General features: G+C 46.8%; 1 protein-coding gene across 1 annotated transcript in view; it reads left to right on the forward strand.

Moving 5' to 3' along the window:
- Positions 1-24,968, forward strand: part of LOC143820686 (transmembrane protease serine 11A-like) — a 58,066-nt gene continuing 33,098 nt past the window's right edge. Inside the window, exons 1-3 of the mRNA XM_077303771.1 lie at positions 1-129; positions 241-322; positions 13,737-13,947. The gene's annotated coding sequence lies outside the window, so the exon portion shown is untranslated. The remainder of the gene's footprint in view (positions 130-240; positions 323-13,736; positions 13,948-24,968) is intronic.

A 24,968-nucleotide genomic window follows, 5' to 3' on the forward strand; every position in this document is an offset into this window, starting at 1 on the left:
CTTCAATAGTGCTAGATCTGCCTGCCCAGTCTCTTTGGGCCTGTCTTGCAAATGCAGAACTAATTGTGGCTTGCTCTAAAGTCCTCGGGATTCCTGGAGGAGAGGCATGATGAATGAGGCATGTTTTGGGTAAGATCCCTCCCTTGATTCCACACTCTGGGGCAAAGCTTTTGTCACCAGAACTTGTTGGACTTGTTTTGATCTACCTTGTCGGTGACTTCTTTTTGATTTGTCATCCAGCCTGTAAACCACCAAAGGCACCCAGGGGTGCCACACAATCGGCAGTGAACGTCTCCCCGTAGAAGAGAGAGCGCAGCCTCAGGTAAGGGCTCTTAAAAAGCAACACCCAGCGGGATTGTTGGTGGACAGAGCGGCATCCCTGGCCTCGATTGATGATTGATCGGCGGCCAAGGCACAATTGGAGAGATGCAGGGGCCTGGAGGGAGGTCTGGATTCCTCTCCAGCCTCCCTGAGAGGAAGATCTCACAGGTTCAGTGGGAATCCTCATGCGCTGTCTCTCGGAGAAAGCTAGAATGAAGGGATTGTGGCTCCGCGAAAGGTCCTCTGCTCGCCACGCAAAAAGTCCCAGTTGCCATTCCCGGCAGCAGCTCCAGTTAGAAGGACCAGGCAGGAGGAGATGGGAAAGATCTTTGCCTGAGGTCTGGGAGACCCCTCCGTTCTGAGTAGGGCCAAGGGGCTGTGGCAGCAGGTGGTAGCCTCATGTCTTCATGGGTCCCTCTGCGGCCTCCTGAAATCTTTCCTCCCCCCTCAGATCAACCGAGCAGTTGATTGCAGCAGATCAGCTTCACAGGATCCCCTGGCTCAAGGGGAGGCTTGTTGGCCCCAGAGGCCTTTTGGAGTGCTGGATACTGTCCAAAGGCTTTGTGGTGCTGGTGCTCCTAGGAAGTGGCTCTGATTTCCTGGCAGGGTGATCGTGCCGATGTCTGTGTTAGCCATGTGGGGCGGAGGGGTTGAAATGTCTCAGGGACGTCCACCTGACTGCCACCAGCTGAGCCCACCCACGGCCAGGTCGTCGGCTTTGTTCTACTACGGGACCCCAATGCCTCCCTCCAGGAATGGGTCCTGTCTGTTGCAAGGACTCCGGACTTCACCCACAGTGGTTGGTCTCTGGGCAGAAGATGCCCTTGGCCCCCCAGACTGTGCACCCATGGCTATTTTTAATGCAGCACAGGGGGGGGGGGCAGCTTGTGAGTCCTGCTGGCTTGCTTCCCACTCAACAACTGAGAGTTGTTATGATTGTCACACTCACACATGGGTAAGGAACCCAACTGAGGGCAGGCTGCAAGAGGACCCCACAGCACAGTAGGAGAATATCTGGGAGATTATTATTGTTGTTGTTGTTGTTGTTGTTGTTGTTGTATTTATACCCCACCTCCCCCTGAAGGCTCGAGGCGGCTTACATGAAATGGCTCCCCCCCCCCCCCCCCCAGTCTGCTTGCGAAGGAGTAGCCAGGCTCGTCTGTTGTAGCAATCTGAACTGTTGTTGGGTCCCCAGAAAGATCGGAAGGAAGTCATACTGGAACTCCTATGGGAAAGGTTGTGTGTGTGTGTGTGTGTGTGTGTGTGTGTGTGTGTGTGTGTGTGGGAGGGGGGTGGGTGAAGGCTTGGTGAGGCTTTCAAGAATAAACCTCAGTGCAAGAGAAAAAGGGTTGTGTTGATGCTGGAGGGTCAGAATGAGCTGCCACACATACTGGATGGTGGGGGAGGCCAGGTAAGGAAATAGTTTCACTGAAAATTAACTGATACGGATATCGCCGTTAACAGAAGAGTTCGCAACACCCCATTAGCATATCTGAAAAGTGGGTGGCATAATTGTCGGACTGATGACATGGCCTTGTTGTCATTTAGCCAAGAGGTCCGAGGCTGGTCTGGCAGCCGGGCAAGAGATATTCGCAGGTGGCTCGCCCCTGCCTGCCTCCCCCCCGTGGCCCTTGGGCTCCTGTGAGGCCTCCCATCCAAGCACTAGCCAGGGCCACCCCTGCTCGGATTCTGCCATCTGGCAAGATGGGGCTTGCCTCAGCTGCCCACGTCAGGGGGGGCCTGCAGAACGGCTGCAGATGGTAGTGACTGATGAGAGAAGTCTGTTTGAGCCCAGGTGACACACCCAGTTTCATTTTTGGGGTGAGTTCTAATCCAGCATGTTAACACTGTTTATTCCCTTGGAAGTATTTCTGTAGAAGAGCGACTTTCTGGTCTATAATAGCATGCGAGGGGAAAGCTGTGCTCAGGGGCAGCCATAGAGCAGGGGAGGAAATGAGGGCTGCCAACCTCTCAGTGGGGCCAGGAGCTCTCCGGAAACATAACGGCTTTCCAGACTACAGAGCTCAGTACCCCTGGAGTAAATGGGAATACTCAGAGAACGGACTCTGTGGTATTTATATCCCGCTGAGGGTCCCCTCCCCGGCCTTTCTCTGCCCCACCCTCCTGAGTTTCCACCTCTACCTCCTCAGAAATCAGCAGCCCCAGGAAGAAATGGCCGGTTTGCTTTCCTTCTGCTTCGGGCCTGGGGGCACCTGCTTGGACCTGTGTCTCCCTCATGGGGGCCGTAAACATTTGTCCACTTAGTCCTAAAGCTTAGTCCACTTTCTGCATGATTCCATTCCCATTATTTCACGCCACTGAGCCAAAGAAGTACTTTTCAGCCCCACTGAGACAATGGGAGAGGTAAACATCGTCCTTAACCCTCCCCAATAAAATCAGCTGGAAGGTGGCCATGGGTGCTCTGCTTCTGATAAGTGGAGGGGCTCCGGACCCCCAATGGTGCCTCTGCTTGAAAATGAAGGGGATCCCCACAGATAACTTTGTAAGGCAGTGTTTTATTTCTTGTCCCGAAGGATTTTGTTTATTGCAGGGAATGGCTCTGTGGATGTCCCTGGGGGAGGGTTTCTTTGGGTTGTGTGCTAAGTGCCATCAAGTCGCTTCTTGGATGCCTCCATGAATGAATGCCCCCCCCCCAAAAAAACTCATTTTAAATGCCCTACGTATGATGTGATAATTGCTACTAACTAGGGTTTTCCTGATCTTCCAAGACAAAAAGAGGACATTTTTATCAGTTTTTTTTAAAGAGGCCAGAAAGTATGGACCCTAAACAAGAAAACATCTGCTAACCCTAGGTAATGCTCAGCGTGGAGTGCCTCATTCCATTCCCCCTGCCCCTTGGCTCATCCCCCTCTGAGGCCCCCATAAGAATGGAAGTGGAGATTCACGGCCACTTAGAACCTCCAGCGGGTACAGAATGCTGCAGCCCCCGGTTGCTGGGGGGAGCATGCATCTCACACATGCCCTGCAGACCATCTGCAGGTACCTAACTCTGGGTTATTTCTGGAGTTCTGGGGATGGCGGGAGGGAGGGAGGGAGGGAGGTGTAATAGAGTAGGGGGTGTAATAGACTCTGCTCCAGCACTGCCCTCTGAAGCTCAACCCTTCAAAGATAGAAGTCCTGTGGCTGGGTAGGAAGGGACCAAGCGAGGAAGCGCAATTACCCAACCTGGACGGAGTGTGTCTAGCAATAACACACTCTGCCAGAAACCTGGGGGTGATCCTAGACGCCCCCCTCCCCATGGAGGGGCAGGTCACAAGAGTAGCGCGGCTGGCCTTCTACCACTTATGCCAAGCCAAGCTACTAGCACCCTACTTGGCACCAGAACACCTAGCCACAGAGATCCACGTGATGTTCACCTCTAGACTGGACTTCTGCAACTCGCTCTATGCAGGCCTACCCTTATCCTTGACCCGGAAACTGCAATTGGTTCAGAACGCCACAACTCAACTGGCTCCCAATTGAATTCTGGATCAGGCTTAAGGTTTTGGTTCTTACCTTCAAGGCCATACATGGTCTGGGCCCAGTGTACCTAAGAGACCATCTCTCTGACTATACCCCCCAAAAAAGCTCTACGCTCCGCCACTGCCAACTGGCTGGTGATCCCTACCCCCAAAGAAGCACATCAGTCCGCAACGAGGGCCAGAGCCTTTTCTGTCCTGGCCCCCACCTGGTGGAACGAGCTTCCCGAAGAGATCAGAGCCCTGCCTGAACTTCCACAGTTCCGCAGGGCCTGCAAAAGGGAGCTCCTCCATCAGGCATTCGCTTGAGGCCAACCAAACCCAACAACATTCCTAGATCCCCCCCTCAGACATCCATGCCCTGAACCTGTCTGCCCTCTCTGGTGGCCTCCCTAAGTTATCATTTCCATCATATTGTTGTTGATTAAGATTCAGAACTGCGGTTGGATTACTGTTGATGTTATTTTGGACTCTGTTATATGTTAGATCGTTCCATGTATCCACCCATGACATTCTACGTAAACTGCCCTGAGCCGTATGGAAGGGCGGTATACAAATCTAAATAAATAAATACTTAATGTTCAGGAGGACATAAAGGAGTCTGGACTGCAGCAACATGCACAGGTCAGGATGACGCTGCTCTAAGATCAGAGGGCTGCAAGGCTACGGCAGTGTTTGTCACATGGAGGATTGTCCTTTCACTGTGCTGACTTCTGCCTTAGTAATCTCCTCATTAGGGAATCACAATCACAGAGAGCTGGAAGGGACCTCAAGGGGCCATCCAGTCCAGCCCCCCACTTTCTCAGGGACTTAAAAAACACACCCTCCTGACAGGCTCATCGAGTCTCCTCCTAAAAGCTGCCAATAGATCCTCCACCACCCTCCAAGGCAGTGCTTTCCCTCTACAATCAGCTCTCACCCTCTGAAAATGCCTTTCTGATATTTAGTGGAACCCCCTTTCCTATCATCTGAACCCCTTGCTCCTAGTTCTTATCTGTAAAGCTGCAGTAACCCCACCCCCACCCCCCCAGCCAGCAGCCTCTTGACCGTGATGTGCAACACATTCCACCGAATGGCTGAGGTGGTGGCTGCTCAGGGCTGGTGCTGAGCCCATCTGGAAGAGTTGGGTTTTATACCCCACTTTTCACCACCCAGAGGATCGGATGAAGGGTCCTGCTCTAAGCCACCCAATCCCGCTGGCTCAACCAACTATCTCTCTACTGCCCCCTGGTGCACAGTCGGTAGAAACAAAAAAGAACGTCCTGGTTTCGTTCAAGATAAATGGACTTATTGTGGGAAAAGGATTTTATACGTTTTAACCCTCGCAATTAGGCACCAAACTGCAGTCTGCAAAAGCTGATTACACAATAACAGAGCAATCCATTCAAGCCAATGAGCTTTACAATGATTGGATTTAGGACTGGCAACCAGTTACTCTTTCAGGGAGCCCATTTGGGGTTGCCTGGTCCCTTCCCCGGGATCGCCAGGTTGCCTGCCACCACAGCGGTGGGCAGGGGCGGGCAGTGGAGTGTGGAGGTGGGTGGTGGCGGCGGAGGTGGGCGGCAGCAGAGCCATGGCAATGATTGCCTGCACACTGCCTCGATTGTTGTGCGCATATGCGTGCACATCACCCGCACGCACCTTTCCAGCATCCCACTGGCTCCTTCTGCAGCTGCCCAGCCTGCCCAGAGGGTCACACCGTGCCTGCCCACGAATGCACCAAAACACTTCGCTTAGCTCTTTTAGAGCTGGTAAGAAAGCAGCCCCCTCCCCCCACGGGTCCAAAGTCGCCCCATCCCTCCCAACTCCGTCCAGCAAGCCCCATGAGCTCTGCAGCAGGGCTGCCACAGAACCCCCCCCCCCCCCCCGCAGTTAAAAGAAGGGAGAAAGGAGAGAAGCAGTGAGCCAAGGGAGCAAGACACACGCCCAGACCTGGCCTGGAGTGGGACAGCAAGCAAGGTGGACGTGGCGGAGGCTGCAGCAGCCCCCTCCCCGAGGCAGGGCCCTCACCCCCCCTCCAGTCATCTCCTGTGGAGGGGTCGCCCCTGGCCACGAGTGGGGGGGCGGTGGAAGCGCCTCCACAGCGCTAGCTGGCAGCTCCTTCAGCTGGGTCCTCGGTGGGCTTTGGCGCCGAAGTTGGGGTCGCAGCGAAGAAAAGGTTGACAGCCGCTGCTTTAAATAATTCAGAGGCCCCAGTTGGGAGAGTCATTCCGGAAGCCTAGAAAACATGAGTCCAATGCCTAGAATTCTGAAGCCAAAGAACACGCTTATGAGTTAAAATCCACATATGAAATGCAAAAGATACACCATCCTCTACACCAGGGGTAGTCAAACTGCGGCCCTCCAGATGTCCATGGACTACCATTCCCAGAAGCCCCTGCCAGCATTTGCGAATGCTGGCAGGGGCTTCTGGGAATGGTAGTCCATGGACATCTGGAGGGCCGCAGTTTGACTACCCCTGCTCTACACAATACCTGAACTTCCCCATCAAATGGTTATTCATCTTAAGAGTCTCATGTTTCTTACGTCTCTAATCAACTGTTCTTGATCATAGAAAGGCCCGCAGAGAAGATATATCCTTTCATAAATATACAATGCCAAATTTCAGGTTGAATTTCCATACGGGTTGCCAGCTTTGGCTAGGGAAATTCCCAGAGACTTTGGGGGAAGTGTCTGAGGAGAAGGGGTCACATGGTGCCCTATCCTGTGACCTCGCATCTGGCCAGCTCATCTAACTCCTCCGATTCCATCCACCAAGGTTCAGATTTGATTCTTCCATCACTTTTCTCTCACAAGTTTGGAGGCTGTGTGTCAAGACCCTGTTCACCTGCTAACTGTCCCCTGCAAAGGGGAGACTGCAAAGGGCCCTCCAGTCCTGCTCAGGACCTTGAAAAACACACTCTCCTGACAAGTGCTCATCCGATCTCCTCCTAAAATCTTCCAACTTCCACCACCTTCCCAGGCAGCATATTCCCTCTATGAACAGCCCTCTCCCTCAGAAAACACTCTCTAATATTTAAGTGGAGCCTCCTTTCCCATAATTTGAGCCCGTTGCCCCTAGTCTTGGGCCCATTCTGCACACCTTAGATAATGCGTTTTCAGTGCGCTTTAGAAGTAGATTTCCGTGTTCTGCACTGGAAAATCCAGCTGCCAAAGCACATTGAAAGTGCATTATCCTGTGTGTGCGGAATGGGCCCTGATCTCTAAAGGGGAACTGATCCCTGTAGTCAGGAGATGAGCTGTGATTCCAGAAGGCCTCATTACCTGGAGGTTGGGAACCCTCGGGGAAACATCTGTCAAAGATTTATCATTTAATTTTTAGGACTAATAAAAGGAGTGACTAACTTCAACAAAAATGGAATAAGGTTCTTGGCTACTCAGCTCCTGAACAAATTTGGGATTACAATCTCTCATATATGGTATTTTTCACAATATTTTGAGACAAGCCCAGTAAATACCAATTCGACAATGCAATTAAATCATAGAATCATAGAGTTGGAAGGGGCCACACAGGCCATCTAGTCCAACCCCCTGCTCAACGCAGGATCAGCCCAAAGCATCCTAAAGCATCCAAGAAAAGTGTGTATCCAACCTTTGCTTGAAGACTGCCAGTGAGGGGGAGCTCACCACCTCCTTAGGCAGCCTATTCCACTGCTGAACTACTCTGTGAAAATTTTTTTCCTAATATCTAGCTATATCGTTGTACTTGTAGTTTAAACCCATTACTGCATGTCCTTTCCTCTGCAGCCAATGGGAACAGCATCCTGCCCTCCTCCAAGTGACAACCTTTCAAATACTTAAAGAGGGCTATCATGTCCCCTCTCAACCTCCTTTTCTCCAGGCTGAACATTCCCAAGTCCCTCAACCGATCTTCATAGGGCTTGGTCATTCCGGAAGCATTTGAACACTATGATCACAACATCTGAAATCTCTTTTCCCCTGCTGTAGCATTATATTTTGACTTGCAAGGCGTTTTAGAAATGGTATCCCCGGCTGGCACTCTGTGGGGGTTCAGGCCATGCCCAGCCAACAGGATTCTCAGACCTCATTCAGCTCCCTGCAGAGGCATTTTTCCCAGGGGAGTGGAAGCCACCGTGCTTAACTCCATGCGTATTAATGTATGCTAAGGTGCCCGTGTTCTGAGCCAGTGGTGTGTTCTTGTTACCAAGATCACTTGCACAGCTGGCTGCCTAAGTGCAAACAAGTCACATAATTATTTCCTTGTTCTCCATGAGAAACTGAACTTTTAATTAATGGTTACTTCATGGGAGGAAAACAAAACATTTCTGTGCCATGTTCCTTTCCTGCTTCAGAGCCAATTACTTTCCTGGCAAGAGAGCTATGGAATTAATCATTTTTATATTTCTGACGATGTAAATGAGCATGCATTTGAGCACTGTGATCACAACATCTGAATGTCTCATGAATTAGTTATAAAGTTGTAATGCACGTTTATGGGTGGGGTAGCTTGTACCGTGCACTTAATACATTAAAATTCTGTGAGCAAGCCAATTACTCTTGGGGGAAAAAATCTATCCCAGGAGAAATCTTATTTTTTTGGCTTGTATACATTAAACAACTTGAGTAAACATGTGTAATTTCATATTCTGCATAATCTATTCTGCATTCTTTGGGTATGTTGCATAAATTATTCCAGTTCAGCTAGTGATGGGGAGGGGCAAGGAGCTATGCAGAAGCCCCACCCCAGATGACAAGACATTTTTGTTCAGGTTCCACCTCTGAAATATTGTTTGGTTACTGTATGGACTAGAAACTTGCTTATTAAATCAACTATGTAAAGAAATACATTTCCTGGCCCCTATACCTATGCCTTGAGTGGTTACTCACCCATAGAAATAAAATATATAGGAATTACTTGTTCAAGGTATGACTGTTCTGTAGTCTCTTTCCCCTCCTTGCTTCCTCTCGTTTTTGAATCTGAGGTGCAGTGGGGTCTTCACTCCAGAGTGGGTCACGGGTACCAGGCAGACCTAATGATGAACTAGAGCTGAAACTTGGATTTTCCAGTGAACCCGACTTCTCAATATTTCTTCACAGCTTGATCCAGACAAGCTAGTTCTAGTTCTGTGGTCATTTATTCTTGCTGTCACTGCACATCCCACCTAGCCTACAAGGACGCACCATTCTAAGATGTCTGTACTCTGGTCACTCGATTCCCCAATTTCCAGGCATTCACCAAACTGTACTCCATTCCAACAGGATAAAAGTGAAGATGAGAGATGCCACTGTTGGTTCATCAAATGGATATTAACGTTTTTCATCAGCCCTTGAACCCTTCCAGGAGATGATATTACTGCACATGTATATATCTACTTAGTGTTTAATCCACTTCTCCTTACCTCTTGGGATGATGGGGGTCCACAACATTTGGCTAGCCACTGAAGCACAAGATGAGAAATACACATAAGTTCAGACAGGGCCCACACTGAGGACAGCCAGTTTGGTGTAGTGGTTAGGAGTGTGGACTTCTAATCTGGCATGCCGGGTTCGATTCTGCACCCCCCTACATGCAACCAGCTGGGTGAGCTTGGGCTCGCCACGGCAATGATAAAACTGTTCTGACTGAGCAGTGATATCAGGGCTCTCTCAGCCTCACCCACCCCACAGGGTGTCTGTTGTGGGGAGAGGAATGGGAAGGTGACTGGAAGCCGCTTTGAGCCTCCTTCGGGTAGGGAAAAGCGGCATCTAAGAACCAGCTCTTCTTCTTCTTCTTCAGTAATCTCAGGGCTCTCTCAGCCTCACCTGCCTCACAGGGTGTCTGTTGTGGGGAGAGGAAAGGGAAGGCGAATGTAAGCCGCTTTGAGCCTCCTTCGGGTAGGGAAAAGCGGCATATAAGAACCAACTTTTCTTCTTCTTCTTCTAATAGGAAATTCTGCAACACGTGAAATGCAGCAAAACAATATGGGGAACAGCCCTTCAATGACTGATCTTCATTTCCTGGGGTTGTGGACAGAGGGTTGCCATTGGGGAGAGGCAGTTGCACCAATATCACCTTAAGTGTGGGATACCACATAGCGCAATTTGCTTCCCAACTTTATTCAACACCTTGCCCAGCTGGTCTGGGGATTTGGGTTTGGGTGTCATCAATATGTGGATGATATGCAGCTCTACCTCCTGGTGGACAGCCACTTGGATATACCCCCAGACAACTTTGCTAGATGTCTGAAAGTGGTGACAGGATGATTCAAGCAGAATTGCTTGAAACTCAATCCTTCAAAGATAGATGTCTGGTAACAAAGTTAGAAAAGACCAAGCTAGGAAGCATGCTTACCCTTTTAAGATGAGGTTCAACTATTGGTTGCTTTCACAGCCAGGAACATGCATGTAATCTTTGATGCCTCCTTAACCATGAAGGTTCAGGTCTCAAGAGAAGCATGGCTGGCATTTTTCCACCTCCATCAGCCAAGCTATTATCACCCTATTTGAACCTGGAACACCTAGCCCCAGTCATCTATGCAACGGTCACCCCTAGAGTCGACTTTTGTAACTCGCATTACATGTGACTACCTTTATCCTTGCTCTGGAAATTGCTCTAAGGCGGCTGCGGAAATTAAGCTCCAAGCAAATTTGGTGGGATGAGTTCTTTTCCTGCTTCTCATTCACCTTGCACCATCTGTACATGAGAAGATCTCAAATCTACAGGGAATGTTACATAAGCAGGAAACTACTAGCATACAAGGAAGTTCAAAAACCAAAACCATGAGGCACACAATGGTTTGGATTACGATGTCTCTACACCAACACACAGAGTATGGGAAACAAGCAGGAGGAACTAGTAGTCGTAATAGAGGAAGGGGGCTATGACCTAATGGGAATCACAGAAACTTGGTGGGATAATCCTCACAATTGGAATACTAAAATTGAGGGGTACAATCTATTCAGAAGGGACAGACAAGAAAAGAAGGGGGAGGTGTAGCAATATATGTTAGGAATCTTTATACTTGTCAAGTATTACAGGTACTCGAGCATGAAAGTTCAGTTGATTGTATTTGGGTAAATATAAAAGGAGTTGGAAATGAGAGTGGTATTATTGTGGGGGTCTGCTATAGACCACAAAGCCAGTCACAGGACTTGAATGAGATACTGCTAGACCAAATTACACAATTTTCAAAAAAGGGGGAAACAGTGGTCATGGGTGAGTTCAATTACCCAGATATCTGTTGGAAGACCAACTCTGCTAAAAATGCAAACTCTGTAAAATTCTTAACTTGTCTTGCCAATAGCTTCATTTCCCAGAAACTAGAGAGGGGAACCAGGGGCTATGCTATGCTATTTTAGACTTGATTTTCATCAATACGGAAGAACTGGTAGATGAGGTGGAAGTAGTGGGCACACTCGGTAGCAGTGACCATGTGCTTTTGGAATTTTCAATTGTGGGAAAGAGAAAACCTTTACGTAGTCATACATATAGACTATGAGCCTCTTGTGGCGCAGAGTGGTAAGGCAGCAGACATGCAGTCTGAAAGCTCTGCCCATGAGGTTGGAAGTTCAATCCCAGCAGTTGGCTCAAGGTTGACTCAGCCATCCATCCTTCCGAGGTCGATAAAATGAGTACCCAGCTTGCTGGGGGATAAACGGTAATGACTGGGGAAGACACTGGCAAACCACCCCGTATTGAGTCTGCCATGAAAACGCTGGAGGGCGTCACCCCAAGGGTGAGACATGACTCGGTGCTTGCACAGGGGATACCTTTACCTTTACCTTTACGTATAGACTAGACTTCAGGAAGGCTGATTTTCACAAAGGTATATTGCATAGAGTCCCGTGGTCAGAAAGACTTAAAGAGATGGGAGTCCAAGAGGGCTGGGAGTTTCTTAGAAGTGAAATACTGAAGGCTCAATCACAAACAATTCCCTTGAGAAGAAAAGATGGAAGGAGCCTAAGGAAGCCAAGTTAGCTCCATAAGCAGTTGTCAAAAGATTTGAGGAATAAAAAAGAGTCATTTAGGAAATGGAAGGAAGGCCTTATTACCAAGAATGAGTATAAACAAATAACCAATAATTGTAGGGGGAGTGTTAGAAAAGCTAAACCTCAATATGAGCTTGGGCTAGCAAGAAATGCTAAACATAACAAAAAAGGCTTCTTTAGTTATATTTCAAGCAAGAAAAAGAATAGGGACACCACAGGACCACTGCGAGGACAGGAAAGTGAAATTATAACAGATGATGAAGAGAGGGCTGAACTGCTGAACTCCTATTTCTCCTCAGTCTTCTCTTGTGAGGGAAATAGTGCTCAATGTGGCAAAAATGTAATACAACACGGGGGACGGGAATGGTGGCCTAGAATCACTGTTGGAACAGTCCACAAACACCTAGTTTCTTTAAATGAAACAAAGTCTTCTGGGCTGGATGAACTGCATCCAAGGGTACTAAAAGAACTTGCAGATGTCATCTCTGAACCTCTGTCCACTATTTTTGACAATTCTAATTCTGTCAAGTTAGTACTTGTTAATGGTTCAGCATCTTCTTGGAAAAGAATGACAAGTGGAGTACCCAAGGATCTGTCCTGGGGCCTGTGTTGTTCAACATATTTATAAATGATTTGGATGAGGGATTAGAGGGGATATTAATTAAATTTGCAGATGATACTAAACTGGGAGGGGTAGCAAACAAAACCAAAGACAGAATCAGAATACAGAATGATCTTGATAGGCTCGAGAAGTGGGCTAAACTGAATAAAATGAAGTTAAATAGGGACAAATGTAAAGTTCTGCATGTAGATAGGAAAAAAACAAATACACCAATATAGGATGGGGGAGACTTGTCTTGACAGTAGCACATGCGAAAAGGATCTAGGAGTCTTGGTAGACCATACACTGAACATCAGTCAGCAGTGTGACTCAGTGGCTAAAAAGGCAAATGGGATTTTGGGCTGAATCAAATGGAGTATCATGTCCAGATCATGGGAGGTGTTGGTACCACTTTATTCTGCTCTGGTTTGACCTCACTTGGAGTCCTGTGTTCAGTTTTGGTCACCCCAATTGAAGAGGGATGTTGACAAACTAGAATGTGTCCAGAGGAGGGCAACAAAGATGGTGAAGGATTTGGGGACCAAGATGTATGAAGAAAGGTTGGGGGAGCTTGGTCTGTTTAGCCTAGAGAGGAGACGACTGAGAGGGGATCTGATCACCATCTTTAACCATTTAAAAGGGTGCCATATGTAGGATGGAGCAGAATTGTTCTCTCTTGCCCAAGCAGGACAGACCAGAACGAATGGGATTAAATAAATTCAAAATAAATTCCATCTAAACATCCGGAAGAAGTTCCTGACAGTTAGAGCGGTTTCTCAGTGGAACAGGCTTCCTCGGGAGGTGGTGGGTTCTCCATCTTTGGAAATTTTAAAACAGAGGCTGGATAGCCATCTGACGGAGAGGCTGATTCTGTGAAGGCTCAATTGCTCGTAGGATTCCTGAGAGTCCGAGAGGGGAGAGGGGGTGATGCCCAGAACGGGCAGGCTGCCCAGCACTCCCTGACCGTCACTCTGCCAGCCAGGAGGGCCTTGTTGGGCTCTTTGCCCCCTCCATCCTGGGTCTAAGGCTGCTGCTGAGACTGCTGTGCCTGTGCTGGGAATTACTAACCCACCTCCCACCTCCCCTCTCCTGTACAGGATGTCCTGCAGGGAAACAGTTTTAGGTCACCTGGCATGATGAACACCCAGATGATGGATGGTAGAGACCCTTTCAACAGTAAGACACCCCAAGTAAGTTCCTTTCTTGGTGGTAAGGAACTGAAGGCCAAAGATCTCTGCTCCAGAAGATTCTACTGACCTACATTGAAAAGAGTCTTGGTTGCTGCCTCCTGTTGGGGGAGTTCTGTGACCTATGGTTGTGTGATGTTCACACTGTCCGCACTTATACTCTATGCTAAGGTTTGATGCCGGTTCCCTGTAGACGACTTCTTCATTGTGTTTCTCCAGATCTGGCACCACCCTGATCAGTTCCTGGAGCTGCAGACAGAAATCCTGAGCTGCAGGCTGCCTTGTCTTGGATGAAGGGAGGAGCAAGGCACAGGGTGACAGCTCAGCAGACCAGGCCTCATCCACCTCAATCTGCAATCTCAAGGTGATGCTGGATCTGGACGCTGTGTCTGACTGAGGACTTGTATGCTGTGGTGGTCAATGCTGTCTGGTAGGTGGCTTCTGCTCATGCTAGTTTTTTGAAAATGGGACATGGTTTCTGTGTTTATTTTTGGTGGCCCTGGAATCATATGCGAGGACTCTTCCATTTAGGGAGATAAGCTATGAAGAAGGGCAGCAAGGCTCCTAGTTGTTTAATAGTTGAGGGGGTTTAGGGGAGGACATTTTGGGAGGACAGCTATAGCTGATGAAATGTTCTCTAGCACACCCCTGTTAAGCCTACCAGGGCCCTGCTGCTGCTGCTGCTGTGTATCTAACTGTTCCAACAAGGACGGAGCTGGACACTGCCCTGTGGCCAAAGAGCAACTATCTCAGCTGGGAATCAATCAGCCAAAGAAGAAAGGCACCACCCCAGGCTACTGTGCAGGGAGCTACTTGCCTTCTTCTGTAAGCAGAATTGTCTTGCAGGGGCTTCCTTTGCCCCCCACGCCACCCTGGTCACTGGGGGTCAGGACAGACAGGGACATGACTGAGGTGGGAAGGGGAGAAGCACTCCTTCATGTGTGAAAAGCTGCTGATTGTACTTGTAGTGTCTGAAGGGGGAGCCTGATGGAGAGGCAGGAGAAATAAGAGGACAAGTGCCAATTGTGCAATGGTCGGGTTACAACCATTTTCCTTATTTATTATTTTACTGGAAACCACTGTGGCTAGTAAAAGGCTTGCCCCTGGAAAATTGCATCTTCCTGCTTGTCAAAACACAGTTTCTAGGCCTTCTTTTAGGATATATTATTTAACATGGTATGTTAAAAAAGACAGAGATGCTTCTGTTATTTTGGGAATGTCACAGTCTTGAAACCAACTGTCTGATTTTGGAGGGTGATCTATGAACACCTTCACAGGAAATATGCTGCTAAAAATGGGCATGATCCACCAGGAGGTTTTCCTGCAGCAGCTTTTGTGTAGGATGGGCTGTAGACCATCTGCTTGGCATTCAGGAAGTCCCAGGTTCAATCCCCAGCAGCATCTCCAGTTAAAAAGGATTAGGCAGCAGGGGATGGGGAAGACTTCAGCCTGAGGCCCTAAAGAATGGCTCCCATTGTGTGTAGACAGCACTGACCTTGATGACCAAGAGCAGCTGCTGATCTGAGTAGACAATACTGACCTTGATGGGCCAAGAGTCTGATTCAGTCTAAAGCAGCTTCATGTGCAGATCACAGTACGGGGCGGGATCTGAGCCAAAGGAATGAAATGTGTGGCTCCCAGTCATTGGAATATGGCTTGCCCAGCATAATGGAATGATGGATTTTTGGCCCATTATATTTTGATCATTTTAGAAGCGTTGGCATGTGGAATTTATCTCTAGGTCCCTCTAGTTCAGCATGTGGTCTTCAGCAGGGGCAGAGAGATGCCCCCCCGGGGGGGGGGGGTGCCAAGCAGGGCAAGGCAGCACCCCTCCCCCACCGTCTTGTCCTCAGCCCTTTCCAGTTTTTCAGGACCCCAGCATTTCCTAGGCAGTTTTTATTTATTTATTGCACTTTACACCAGAACAGCACAAGGGAAATAAAATACAGCATATGCCTGAAAAGGAATATATAGGATAGAATGTTTATTCTATAATGCCGCTCCCAATGTAGGTTCAGGGCCATTCTCACAATAAAACTCATTGAATAAAAACAGGTATTAATGCATTATTGCTAAATTATTAATTAATTAATTAATTATGTTTATATACCGCCCTCCCCGGGAGCTCAGGGCGGTTTACATAAGAACAAACAACAATACATAAAACAATCTATAAACATATGAATAACTTTACAATAATAACTAATGGTTGTAACCGTATAACAATGTAACAGTATAAATAATACAGGTCCAGAGCATGTTGGTGGAATTCTGAGGGGGGGGCAGGGGGGGGAGCAGGGGCCTTTAAGTCGCTGTTGATTGTGTCTGGTCTCAACCAAATGCCTGGCGGAAGAGCTCCTTTTTGCAGGCCCTGTGGAACTGTTTAAGCTCCGTCAGGGCCCTGATCTCCTCCGGGAGCTCGTTCCACCAGGTGGGGGCCAGAACAGAGAATGCTCTGGCCCTGGTTGAGGCCAGGTGGACTTCTTTAGGGCCAGGGATCCTTAGCTGGTTGGTGGCAGTGGAGCGCAGAGCTCTTTTGGGGACATAGGCGGGGAGGCGGTCCCTCAGGTACACTGGGCCCTGACCGCGAATGGCCTTGAAGATAATTACCAGAACCTTTAGTCTGATCCGGAATTCAACTGGCTGCCATTGCAGCTGGTGGAGAATAGTTTAGTGGCAGAATTTATCACAGAAATTAAAATTCTAAATTGTCAAAAGCAAAGTGGAAATTGCTCTTAGCTCATTAAAAAGTTCTTATTAAAGAAAAGAATGTTTTCTGGATCTCATTTCTCAAAGCAAACCCTGACAGCTCTATGAACTCTATACTATGAAACAAAATTTAGCTACAGGTTTAGTAATTTCTAGAGATTCATCAGACAGTAGTTTATTAACTAAAACTATCTTCTTTAATACAGTTTGCCCTGACCTTTGCTTTATCAAGTGTTGGATGAGCTTAGTTTGCGCCTCAACTTAGAAGGGGAAGCTCAGAAAAGCATGCTCTGAGTCTTCTACCTGGCCAGATTTATAAGGGCATAATCTCTCAGGGAAGGGGGTCTGGGACACAGTGACCTCCCCTGTTCCAAAGGAACTTTAGACTGCTATGTGCAGATCTAGCTCCAATATCTGCTAGATGATGACTATGGGCAGATTCTGAGCCATCTGCCCAGGACCATTCCTAGGTATTTAAAACATTTCACCTGTTTTATGCTGTGGTTATTTATGGCCCATTTTCCAGATTTTTGGAAAGAGCCAAAAGCCATTACTTGGTCTTTTGAAAATTGATTGTCAGTTCCTCATCTTCACAGTATGCAGCAAGTCTAACTAAGATTCTCCTTTACCCAAATAAGGTTCTGGATAATAATTCGTCATCATCTATGTAGAATAGTCAAGAGGTGTGCCATTGTGGTAGTTTGGGCAATTGAGTTCTCACAGTCTGTAACAGTTAACCATGTTATTTATATAAAATATTAATAATAGTGGGGCCAATGTACATCCTTGTCTCACTCCCCTAGTAGCATTAATAGGTTCTATTAAGTTTCATTTCCTGCTGCAGCTGACCCTGAGAGTCGTAACCTCATGCAGGACTCTAATAACTCACTTTGACCCAGAAATTACAGCTGGTACAAAATGCTGCTGCAAGGGTCCTAACTAGGCCACCTTGGAGGCCCCATATTCAGCCGGTTTGTCAACTTCATTGGTTACCAGTCTGTTTCTGGATCAAGTTCAAGGTATTGTTATTAACCTTTAAGGCTTATATGCAGCTTGGGCCCTACTTATCTGTGGGACCGCCTATCTCTTTATGCCCCCCCTCCGCAGGATGCTTCATTCTGTGGGTATGAATCTGCTGGCTGTCCTGGGCCCCTGGGACTTTCACTTGGCCTCAACCAGGGCCAGGGCCTTTTTGGCCCTGGCCCCAACCTAGTGGAATGAGCTTCCTGAAGAGCTAAGGGCCCTGCTGGAGTTATCAGATTTCCACAGGGCCTGCAAGATGAAGCTCTTCCACCAAGTATATGGTTGAGGCCATGGTGAGTCCCAGAGTTTCCATCTGTGGATCCCTTCACAATGGTAAATCTGAATCCTTGCTCCCAATGAGATAGAGCTCTTGGCCCTCTATAGTTGGACAGAGGGAGAGCATGGGGGGTTAGAATTCTGTATTGCCATCTTTTTATTGTTCATTGTTTAATGTGAATGTTTAATGGAGTTTAATGGGGTCATACTTGTTTTTACCGTTTTATTGTGAACTGCGTGAATCCAAATGGAATTGCAGCGGTATATAAACACATAAACAAATAAGCAAATAAATAAAAACATACATACCTACCTACATACGTAAATAAGTAAATATAGCCTGTCCAAACCGGCAAAGGTTGATCAATAAGATTGAAGGTTTTGGAACCTAGAAGAGCTTTCAGATTGCTATCAGTCAGAGGCTGTCATCTAGCCTGGTAACCTACTAATTTTGAGGGCGTAATAGAAGGTCAGCATAAGGTATGAGGGAGAAATGCGCAGACTGTACAAAGGAAGTCAGCTGGAGAAAAAGCTGGAAAAACCCTTTCCGTGAACAGTCAAACCTTAAAGTTCCTTGTATCCTTTAACAAGAGGGAACACATCATCATGTAGTCCATTGTTCTGGATCTGCTAACAGATGATGCAGGCTAAAAGAACTTGCAGAAGTCATCTCTGAACCTCTGTCCATTATTTTTGATACTTCTTGGAGAACAGGTGAGGTGCCAGATGACTGGAGGTGGGCAAATGTTGTCCCCATCTTCAAGAAAGGGAAAAAGGAGGATCCGGGTAACTATTGAACCATCAGCTTGACATCTGCAGCTGGCAAAATTTTGGAACAAATAATCAAACACTCGGTCCTTGAGCAGCTGGAACTGAGAGCTGTGATTTCTAAGACTCAGCATGGGTTTTGCAAGAACAAGTCATGTCAGATCAACCTTATCTCTTTTTTCGAGAACGTGACTACCTTGGAGGATCAGGGGAATGCCGTGGACATAGTTTATCTTTATTATTCTTTATTTAGAGTCATTTAGACCAAAATTTTAGATGCACTACTATACAATAGCAGTTTGTAAAAGGGAAGGTAATACTTTCAGTCAGTCAGTCAGTCAGTCAGTCAGTCAGTCAGTCAGTCACCTTTTATTGGCATAAAATATGTATAAGACATATAAAAATAGGGTTTAAAATTTCAACAAAATAATAAAATAGGCCATGGGGTTACATAACCAAACAGATCTTAAAATGATTAAATAAACTATAAAAGATAAAATACAAGGTAGGCAGCATATTATAAAAGCATCTTAGTTAAAACTCTGGCAACTAAAATGGTTATCTCTGGGTCTTTGTCAGAGAGCAGAAATTGCAAGGTCATAGATTTACTTACAGAAGGCTTGTTTCCCAGCAAAGCAACAAAGCTGTCATCCCGACACTGCTCATATAAGGGGCCATCTAACAAAATGTGTGAGACAGAGTCAGGGCAGCCAGAACCACACGGACAGAGTCTCGCATGGTATGGGATACGGTGGAATCTTCCCTCTAAGACCTTTGAGGGGAAAGCATTCATTCGTGCCAGGAGAAAAGCTCTTATCAGGGGTGGGACATCAAGGAGATGCAAATATGTAGGCATAATATTTCTCTGCATAATGATGCCAAAGAATGCTCACCACTCCGCTCACCACTCTGCAGCGGTCCGCGGCAAACAGAAGCTTGCAGACCGCTGCATTAAAAGGTTAAAAATGCATCAACAATAAAACTTAAAACTTCTCCATCATAAAAGCCAACATTTAGAAGCATTAACTGCCGTTAACTATTTTACAAGGATAAAATGAGCCATAAAAGCAGTAAAACTGGCAAAGCTGTTAAAATATAAAACAAAATACAAGATTAAGAGACGTACGATAATATCTACTAACCAAAAAACATAAGAAGTTCTGTGGACGTATCATGGCTATACATGAGTGACCCAATCTTTCCTAATTTTTAAAGCTAGCCACACAAATTTTGCTACTTTCCTAGTTAACAAATTATCTGTATCTGATAGCAATATTTGCAGGCGATGCATTCTCAGGTCGCGAGGGCATTCTATAAGCATTGGTACTAATGCACCTGGGCGAATATGATTATACAGCTTGCACTCAAATAAGATGTGTTCTGTGTTCTCTACTTGATCCTTGTTGCAGATACAGAGCTGATCCTTGAGAGGGAGTCCATCAAATTTCCCACTCAAATAAGCAGAGGGTAGGGCATTGTGATGAAGGAGGATAAAGGATCTCCTGTGTTCAGGATTTATCACTTTTCTTAGATATTGCATCTGGGTGTTCCTGTTTAGGAGATCTTTCCTAAAGAGTGGGTCCTGAATATTGTTGAGATCATGTTGCTTCTCTACTTCTATCACTTTTGTCTTAACAAGATCTATAGCCTTGTCATAACCCATAGACAAAAACAATTGATATGAGAGACCATAGTAGCACAACTTTTCAGTGAGTGCAATTTGCCAAGGTGCGACGAATGTGTCTAAACATAGTTTATCTAGATTTCAATAAAGCTTTTGATAAGGTTTTGATAAGGTGATATTCTTGTTAACAAGTTGGTCAAATGTGGTATGGATCCTGATTCTGTCAGGTGGATCAATAACTGGTTGATAGATCGTACCCAAAGGGTACTTGTTAATGGTTCAGCATCTTCTTGGAGAAGAGTGACAAGTGGAGTACCCCAAGGATCTGTCCTGGGGCCTGTGTTGTTCAACATATTTATATAAATGATTTGGATGAGGGTTTAGAGGGGATACTTATTAAATTTGCAGACGATACTAAACTGGGAGGGGTAGCAAACACAACTGAAGACAGCAACACAATACAGGATGATCTTGATAGGCTCGAGAAATGGGCTAAACTGAATAAAATTAAGTTGAATAGGGACAAATGTAAAGTTCTGCATTTAGGTAGGAAAAACGAAATACATCAATAAAGGATGGGGGAGACTTGTGTGAAAAGGATCTAGGAGTCTTAGTAGACCATACATTGAACATGAGTCAGCAGAGTGACTCAGTGACTCAGAAGAAGAAGAAGAGGAGGAGGAGGAGGAGGAGGAGGAGTTGGTTCTTATATGCTGCTTTTCTCTACCTGAAAGTGGCTCAAAGCGGCTTACAGCTGCCTTCCCTTTCCTCTCCCCACAACAGACACCCTGTGGGGTAGGTGAGGCTGAGAAAGCCCTGATATCACTGCTTGGTCAGAACAGCTTTATCAGTGATATGGCGAGCCCAAAGTCCCCAGCTGGTTGCATGTGGGGGAGCGCAGAATCGAACCCGGCATGCCAGATTAGAAGACCACACTCCTAACTCCTAAAAAGGCGATTGGATTTTGGGCTGTATCAAATGGAGTATCGTGTCCTGATCACAGGAGGTGATGGTACCGCTTTACTCTGGTTCACCCTCACTTGGAGTACTGTGTTCAGTTTTGGGCACCCCAGTTGAAGAGGGATGTAGACAGACTGGAGCGTGTCCAGAGGAGGGCAACAAAGATGGTGAGGGGTTTGGAGACCAAGACGTATGAGGAAAGGTTGGGGGAGCTTGGTCTGTTTAGCCTGGAGAGGAGACAACTGAGAGAGGATCTGATAACCATCTTCAAGTATTTAAAAAGCTGCCATATAGAGGATGGAGTAGAGTTGTTATCTCTTGCCCCGGAGGGACAGACCAGAACCAATGGGATGAAATTAATTCAAAATAAATTCTATGTAAACATCAGAAAGAAGTTCCTGACAGTCAGAGCGGTTTCTCAGTGGAACAGGCTTCCTCAGGAGGTGGTGGGTTCTCCATCTTTGGAAATTTTTAAACAGAGGCTAGATAGCCATCTGATGGAGAGGCTGATTCTGTGAAGGCAAAGGTATGGCAGGTTACAGTAGATGAGCGATTGGGATGTGAGTGTCCTGCACAGTGAAGGGGGTTGGACTAGATGACCCATGAGGTATCTTCCAACTCTATTATTCTATGATTCGATGATTGTATGAAGTCTATAAGCCAATATGGCTAGACAAAAGTCTGCTAGATTACACTGCAGAGCTTTGAAAATGCTATGCAATGAGGAGCTAACCATAACCACATCCAAGACCCTGGTGAGGGCAGTCCCTTGGCATTTCCTCAAGGCTCTTTCAGCCAGGGGTTTGTGAGACCCTGGTATTTCTTGACGGCCCTGGACGAGTTTCCTGAATGGATAGGAGTTAATTAGTTTGTTCAGTAGTCAACTTCTGAAGGAAGGAGTGGCAGATTGTCAGATTATGGAAATGAAAAATTTAAATATTTTAATCTTCAAAAAAGGGAGGAAGGATGACCTGGGAAACTACAGACCAGTGAGTCTGACCTCTGCTGTGGGGAAGATAATGGAGCAGATATTAAAGGGAGCGATCTGCAAACATCTGGAGGACAATTTGGTGATCCAAGGAAGTCAGCATGGATTTGTCTCCAACAGGTCCTGTCAGACCAACCTGGTTTCCTTCTTTGACCAAGTAACAGGTTTGCTGGATCGGGGAAAAATTGGTTGATGTCGTTTACTTGGATTTTAGTAAAGCTTTTGATAAGGTTCCCCATGATGTTCTGATGGATAAATTTAAGGACTGCAATCTGTATTTTCAGATAGTTAGGTGGATAGGGAATTGGTTAGAGAACCGCACTCAAAGAGTTGTTGTCAATGGTGTTTCATCAGACTGGAGGGAGGTGAGTAGTGGGGTACCTCAGGGCTCAGTGCTCGGTCCAGTACTTTTTAACATATTTATTAATGATCTAGATGAGGGGGTGGAGGGACTACCCATCAAGTTTTCAGATGACACCAAATTGGGAGGACTGGCAAATACTCCGGAAGATAGAGACAGAGTTCAACGAGATCTGAACACAATGGAAAAATGGGCAAATGAGAACAAGATGCAATTTAATAAAGATAAGTGTAAAGTTCTGCATCTGGGTCAGAAAAATGAAAAGCATGCCTACTGGATGGGGGATACACTTCTAGGTAACACTGTGTGTGAATGAGACCCTGGGGTACTTGTGGATTGTAAGCTAAACATGAGCAGGCAGTGTGATGCAGCGGTAAAAAAGGCAAATGCCATTCTGGGCTGTATCGCATCAAAATCACAAGATGTCATAGTCCCATTGTATACGGCACTGGTCAGACCACACCTGGAGTACTGTGTGCAGTTCTGGAGGCCTCACTTCAAGAAGGACGTAGATAAAGGGTACAGAGGAGAGCGACGACGATGATCTGGAGCCAAGGGACCAAGCCCTATGAAGATAGGTTGAGGGACTTGGGAATGTTCAGCCTGGAGAAAAGGAGGTTGAGAGGGGACATGATAGCCCTCTTTAAGTATTTGAAAGGTTGTCACTTGGAGGAGGGCAGGATGCTGTTTCTGTTGGCTGCAGAGGAGAGGACATGCAGTAATGGGTTTAAACTACAAGTACAACGATATAGGCTAGATATCAGGAATAAAAATTTCACAGTCAGAGTAGTTCAGCAGTGGAATAGGCTTCCTAAGGAGGTGGTGAGCTCCCCCTCACTGGCAGTCTTCAAGCAAAGGTTGGACACACACTTTTCTTGGATGCTTTAGGATGCTTTGGGCTGATCCTGCGTTGAGCAGGGGGTTGGACTAGATGGCCTGTATGGCCCCTTCCAACTCTATGATTCTGTCATTCTGTGAATGAAAGACAGTATGAATTCTGTGATACTGACAAACTTGTGATAGTTTTGTCTTAAAACACCAGCAGGAAATCTCCCTGTCACATTCACACTACACTTAACAGGATGCTAAGTTACTTCCAGTGCCATATACTCAGAGTTGCACCCTCATAAGTCCATTGACTTCTGTGGACTTAGAAGGGAGTGTTGGAATACAACTAGCAAGTGAGTTGGAAGAGGCCTACCTTTCAGGGCTGTTCGCCGTAAACACAAGGTTCTGGTGGTTTGCTCAGCAGAGACGCTCAGTGGTTGCAGAGGGAAAACTGCAGACAATTCCAAAGGCATGTTTTCCCTGACTCATATAGAGTCTTTTGCTTCAGGGAGGCAGCAACCCACTCACTCCTGGCGAGGAAGGGGGAGCTTTGTTGTCTCTCTGCAGCCGCAGTTCCAGTTGGAGCTGGAGCCAGGCCTGGTGGGCTTGCTGTCGAGGAAGCATGCAGATTCCCTGTAACCATCCATGCTTTAGTTTAGCACATGGGAGCAGACTTGTCTGCTAGGAACCAGCTTATGTTTTGTGGGATCCTGGTTAGCAAGGCTGCCTAATCAGAGAGAATGCTGTATCTGTGCATAGATCTATGCCAGTAAAATTTTTACTGTTTTACATCTCTGTTCCTGTGCCTTTGTTTGGAGCTCTGCCTCACTCATTCAAGGTGACCTGTTTTTACCGCAGTCTCTCTTGATTTTTCCAGTTTTAGAATTGCAAAATGTACTTGAGCACTAAGAGAAGGTAGACCCGTTTCTGGCCTCATCAAAACAGCAGGAGTTCCCCTAGGTAGGGCTAGAATTGACCTTAAGAATGTGTTTTGAACAGTTTCTAGCCTAGGTATGATGTCATCCTTCCATCCCCAGACCTCTACTCCAGGGGTAGTCAAACTGCGACCCTCCAGATGTCCGTGGACTACAATTCCCAGGAGCCCCTGCCAGCAAATGCTGGCAGGGGCTCATGGGAATTGTAGTCCATGGACATCTGGAGGGCCGCAGTTTGACTACCCCTGCTCTACTCCATACAATAGGTGGGGGATTATCTTGCACTTGTATAATTTGAGGACTGTATCTACGAGGAAGCCTCCGTTTGTATAATAAAACTCCAAAATAGTTCCCGCTAAGCTTATTGCAGAGGCTCTAATGTACAGTTTTGCTGCTATGTCCACAGACGAATAGGCCTGTAGTTATTTGGAGCTGATTTGTCCCCTTTTTTGAAAATGGGCACGACAACGCTAAGTTTCCATCCAGGGGGAGTTTGTCCTGTGTTGTTAATTTGCGAAAAGGTTTTTGTTAGTACAGGGGACCCACCATGATGAAAAGGCTTTATAAAGATCTGCAGGGATCAGATCTTCCCCTGGGGACTTACTAGATGCCAACGAGGAGATCAGGCCTTTGATATCAGCCTCTGAAACTGTGGGCCAAACTGGGAGAGATCAGAAGGGATGTGTTGTAAATGTAATGTGGCCAGAGGTGTTTATTGGGATTTCCAACAGGGAGTAACTCTGCTTAGGAGGGTGCTGTGGGTCACTCATCCTACCCATGGGAAGATCCTGTCAGAGGAGTCTTACTCAGTGTTAACCCCCTACACACACACACACACACACACACACACACTCCTTGCTGAGGTCAAGTTGATGTGAGTGGCTCAGCCAGTTCTGGGGCTGGTGGTGAGGTGCTGCAGCAACCACTGGTGGCAGGCAGATGTGAGGGAAAACTCATCACCATCCCTTATTCTGCTGGT

Source organism: Paroedura picta, chromosome 11 (assembly GCF_049243985.1).
Source record: "Paroedura picta isolate Pp20150507F chromosome 11, Ppicta_v3.0, whole genome shotgun sequence".
Classification (NCBI taxonomy): Eukaryota; Metazoa; Chordata; class Lepidosauria; order Squamata; family Gekkonidae; genus Paroedura; species Paroedura picta.